We start from the raw sequence: 6000 nt of genomic DNA, 5'->3' as shown, positions 1-6000 counted from the left end.
GAAGGAATAGATTTTGATGAATCATTTGCACCCGTAACTAGGTTAGAATCAATTAGAATGTTTTTGGCCTTCGCATGCTTCAAGAACTTTAAATTATTTCAAATGGTTGTTAAAAGTGCTTTCTTAAATGGATTTATTAATCAAGAAGTTTATGCTGATCAACCTCCTGGTTTTGAAAATGAATTTTATCCAAAACATGTTTTTAAACTTTCAAAAGCCTTGTATGGATTGAAACAAGCTCCAAGAGTATGGTATGAACGTTTGAGTGGTTTCTTAATTGAAAACGGTTTTAAAAGAGGTATTGTGGATACTACTCTTTTCACTAAACAAAGTTCACGTGATCTTTTAATTGTGCAAATATATGTGGACGATATCATATTTGGTGCTACTAATGAGAGCTTGTGCAAGGATTTTTCCAATATCATGCAAAAAGAGTTTGAAATGAGCATGATGGGAGAATTAAATTTCTTTCTTGGACTCCAAGTGATTCAAACCCGAGATGGAACATTCATTAATCAAACCAAATACACCAAGGAGTTGCTAAAAAGATTTGAAATTGAGGATTCAAAGCAAGTTGGAACACCTATGTGCACATCTACCAAGCTTGACAAGGATGAAGAAGGTACAAAAGTTGATAAAAAGAAGTATAGAAGTATGATTGGTAGTTTGCTTTACTTAACTGCTAGTAGACCTGATATTATGTTTGTTGTGTGCCTATGTGCTCGTTTTCAGTCTTGTCCAAAGGAATCACATTTGAATGCGGTAAAAAGAATTCTTAGATATCTAAAAGGAACCTTGAATTTTGGCCTTTGGTATCCTAAATATCATGAACTTCCTCTATGTGGATTCTCTGATGCTGACTTTGGTGGCTGTAGGGTAGATAGAAAAAGTACAACAGGTATATGTAACTTTCTTGAAAATTGCTTAGTGTCTTGGTTTAGCAAAAAACAGAATGTTATTTCATTGTCTACAACTGAGCCTGAATATGTTGCTGCTGGTGCTTGTTGTGCTCAACTGTTGTGGATGAAAAACACATTGAATGATTTTGGTTTGGTGTATGATTGTGTGCCTATGTATTGTGATAACACTAGTGCTATCAATTTGACAAAAAATCCCATTCAGCATTCTAGGACTAAGCACATAGATATAAAGCATCATTTCATTCGTGATCTTGTCCACAAGGGTACAATTTGTGTTCAATATGTTTGTTCTAAAGATCAAATTGTTAATATCCTCACATAAGCCCTCCCACTGGATCAATTTGTGTATTTGAGAACAAAACTAGGCGTTTCAGAAAAAAGATTCTAAGATTTTTTTTTGGTCATTCTCTATCGGACGTCCAATGAGTTAGAATGGACGTCCAATAGTGTTCTTCATTCCTTTTCCAGAAAAATTTTGGTTCAAACGACTGTGTCGGACGCTTCACTTCGTTCGGTCGTCCGATACTCAAAAATTGAGTCTTATAAAGAAATTCTCAGCGTCATTCAGTTCATTCTTACCATTCATCTCGGATGCAACTCTTCACATTCTCTCTCAGTTCAAAATTCAAATTCGTCTCTTCTTGGAACAAGTTTCAAGAAATTACTCTGACCGACACCTTCTCACACCTATTGCATGTTTATTGCACTTCATATCTTCCCCCAACCGCCAACTACACTATAAATCCCAATTTCTACCCTAAACCTTAAATCACTAAAACTCACTCTCTGTGGACAAATTGTGCATCCATTGTAGTTCATACTGAACTCTTTCACCATTTGGTACTCATTTGCACTACATCACACAACACAAACACCACTGCATTTCAATCATGGTGAGGATTAGAGGGGGATCCGTGAGTGCTGGACGCTCTTTTAGACTGCATGACGAAGAGGATGAAGATGTTCAAGTTATTGAACCCTCCATCAAATCACCCAAGAAGAAAACTGGAAATCGAGGTGAAAAAATGAAACAATTTGCAAGAAAAAAATAAAATGTGCAGACCAGAGAGCCATCTGCTGAACCATCTATTGAGCAGATGGAGGAACAACAATCTGAGAAGCATCCAGTGAGTGACAACGAAGAGGAACCAGCGCAGCCCACCAATGCAGATGTAACTGTAACCAAATCACCTAGGAAGGGAAAAAGGACTGCAAAAAGGAAGAGCATTGCTCAACCCAAGGAAAAGCAAACTGTTGATCCTTCTGGGAATCAGCAGAATGCAGAAAAAACTGCTGAGGAATAGCAAAATGAAGAACCATCTACCAGAAAATCACCAAAGACAAGGTCTGATGTCCAAAGTGTTGCACAATCTGCACAAGATGGCTTGATGATGACCATGATTTCTGATCAACAAGCCACCTTTGTTGCTAAAAGGAATCTGCTCGTACCTCCCATTCCTCCTGAAAATGAAAATGCACACCGAAAGAAGTCTAGAACTGAGCCAATCACCGAGACCACCCCAGAGTACCATGCCTCCAGTTCTCAACCACAGAACAAGGGAAAAGCTCCGGTAATTGAAGAAGAAACTGAAGAAAATGATGATGATGATGAAGATGAGGACACTGAGGAAGAAGACCTTGCTCAGTTTCGTCTGGCTAGAAGAAGGCCTGGATCCTCCAAGATCACATTTTAGGCACCCCTAGGCACATGCACCTCATGGTAGTTCATAATTAGTTCTTAGCATCCTTTGCGTTTCAAACTTTATGTGGTTTGTATTAAGACTTCAACTTTCTCTTTCACTGCCGGTCTGTAAGAATATTTGGATATTTTGTGCACTTTGAACTCGTGACTTGTTATTCCTATGTTTTTGGATGAATGTCTGACACTGTTTGTTAGACTATATTCTGGATATGAATTTGTTGGACAATATTCTGGATGAATGTCTGTTGGTCTGTAATGAATTTGGTATTCCTATGATTTGTTGAACTCATGATGTATTGCATGAATGCTGAGTATGGTTGATTTAATATGGCCATGGTTGATTTAATGATGACAAAAAGGGGGAGAAATGGATTGGATATGAACTCTCTATGTGAGGGAGAGTCAACCTCTTCTGAACTAAAGGGAGATGCAAAGAGGAAGATGCATTATGTAAGGGGGAGTATTTAAGGGGGAGCTATACTTAAAATTTCTTTTGCTTCATCCATTGTTTTGTCATCATCAAACAGGGGGGAGATTGTTCATCTCAGTCCGTATCTTTTGATGATGACAAAACAAATGGATGACACTAATATTTTATAAAATAGATGTTTTCAGATTTGGAGTAAAATAGGTTAACAAATGTTGAATCATGTGTCGGATGCACAAAAAGTCTGCATCGGCCGTCCGACATCCTTCGAGTAACTTCGGACTCATAAAGAACTCACTCTCGGACGTCCGAAGAAAATGAGCCAAGCTCTCTAAACTCACTGACTTCGTTCAAACGAACAATACCTGAGTACCGGATGTCCGACAAACCGTGCGACACTTCGGATGCAAAGTATTGAAGCACCGGACGTCCTAAACATTTCAAGAAAACTTCTTGAACTCACTACCTGCGATCGGACGAGGAAAACCTGCTTATCGGACGTCCGACACCACCAACGGCTAGTTGACTCTTCAGCTACCTTCTATCCATTGACAGCATTAATTGGAGTACTTTTTGGTCTCTTATAAATAGAAAAAGTTAACTACTTCAGAATTACTTTTGCATATTGAGACTACATCAGATCTTGAGTGATTCAAGTGTGAGAATACTCCAAAAAGAATATTTGTACTCTTAGTTGTGTAATTTTCAATAAGCTTTTCAAGTGTGTTTCACTTTCTTAATAGTGTAGCTTTGTGAGGGTTATCCGAGTGATTGTAAAACTTCCTTACTTGATCGAGTGAGACTTGGAGTAAGGAGGAAGTGATCCTTCCTTTGTACACAAGAGATTGGTTGTAAGTTGATCAACTTGAAGAAACTTGCTATATAAAATGACATTCAAACTCAAGTCGAGTTTGAAACTTGGTTTGCTATTCTATCTCTTTACCTACTGTCTTGCAATATCAACTGCTCATTTCTTCTACTCACAATCACTTGTGTTTATTCATTAATTGTTCCTTTGTGAGGTCCTTTAGAAAAAGAAGGCAAGTTCTAGAAAAGGTGACTCACATCTTGGCTAGTTTTTAAACCACCTAATTCATCCTCCTCTTAGGTTGTTTTCGATCCTTACAAAGAGAATGTTATCTATCCAGGTGGTTGCTGAGACTCATATCAAGTGGATTCTATCTTATGGTTCCTCGAATTTTTGGCATGATAATTAATTGGGAACTAGGCCGTTATATAGACAAGTGGAGGCATTTGAAGAGCACAAAGTTGCAGATTTTGTTGAGCAAGATAGGTGGAATTTGCAATTGTTACAGAGCATTTTGCCTGCGCAGTGGGTGAGGTAGATTTTGGAAATTGTACCTCTCTCTTCTGACCAAGTGGATTTAATGGTGTGGTCTCCGAATGATTCAGGTGAGTTCTCCATTTCATCAGCCTATCAATAGTGCTCCACAGTGGTAATGTTTCTCGTCTCTTGTCTTCCTTCTGGTGTCAAGGTTTGCCCATCAAGATTTCCTTCTTTATGTTAAGGTTGTTGGGTGGTAGGTTACTGATTATGGATAGATTACATAAGGTTGGGATTTGTAGTCCTTCTCGATGTTTTGGTTGTCTTACCCCCAGTCCAGAATGTGTTAATCATGTCTTTTGTACTGGTGACATTGCTAAGCTGGTATGGGGTCTTTTTGAAGTGATGGTTGGTGTTTTTAGTACTGCATCGACAGTAAGACATAAGCTAATTAATTGGTGGTTGAAACTAGTTACTGGCCCTTACCTCAGGTATATCGTCCAACTTTTACCATCGCTGATATGTTGGAACTTATGAAAAATGAGGAACAAATTTGTTTTTGAGGCATAGTTAATAATACTTGTGCTAAAAGTTTGTGAGAAGATTTATGAGGAGCTAATGCTTAGTATTTCTTTGAAGTTTCGGGACATTTCCAGGATTCCTATGTCATGGCCTAGCTTTTTTGATGTGGTAGCTGGATGGAGAAAGGAATTTGAAGTGATTGCAATTAGATGGAGTGTTCGGCGCTGGATGTAATGAAGTTGAATACGGATGGCTGCTCAAGAGGGATCCCGTGGAGAAGTGGTGACGGTGGGCTTTTTCACGATTGTGAGGGTAGGGTTTTCATGTTATTTTGGAGTGTGGACTAGCTTACAAGCAGAGAAGAAAGCTTTGCTTCATGGAGTTAGGTCAGGGCTTGTTCGTGGGTATTTTAACTTGCATTTAGAGTTCGATTCATTGGTCCTTATTCATATTATTCAAGAGAGGGTCAGGTGTCCATGGAGATTGCATAGGGAGCTGTAGGAGTTGATCCAGGCTAGAAGATATTTTATGTAGGCATCATACTGTTTTCGAGAAGTGAATAAGCCTGCAGATAGATTATCCAACGTTGGAGTTGAGTAGAGGGCAACTGTAACGTATGAATCGATTTTAGATCTTTCCCGATTAGTTAGGGGAGATGTTGCATTGGATCGAAAAGGTTTCCCCAGTCCACATAGATGTAGGGAATAGGGAACGATTGCTTGGTTTTTATTTAGTCATGTACTCTGGAGGTAAGGTTGAGCCCCCCTCTTTGTCCTTTTGTTTTTGTTTAATAAAATAAAAAATCTGCATTATTAAAAAAAACTTAAGTAATTCACTCAAATGAAGATAATAACAAAAAATGAAATAAAACTAAATCAACAGAAGACAAATCTCTAGTCAAAGAATTAATCTCCACTTTGGTTTATTAAATTGATCATTGATGCAAAGATAAAATTCACGTGTTTATAACAAGCTCTGACAACCTTTCTCTTCTTGCTGCCTTGATAACCACAACAAAATCTATGATTATTTTCCTTGTCAATCAGACAATCCTAAACAATCTTTTAGAGATTAATGTATTGACAGCATTAATTATTAAAGTAGCTACTAGTTCGAATGTGACAGCCCCACCTCCCCCTAAGGC

This window comes from Coffea arabica, chromosome 4e (assembly GCF_036785885.1).
Source record: "Coffea arabica cultivar ET-39 chromosome 4e, Coffea Arabica ET-39 HiFi, whole genome shotgun sequence".
Classification (NCBI taxonomy): Eukaryota; Viridiplantae; Streptophyta; class Magnoliopsida; order Gentianales; family Rubiaceae; genus Coffea; species Coffea arabica.
The sequence above is the reverse complement of the archived record's forward strand: the minus strand, read 5'-3'. Positions refer to the sequence as shown.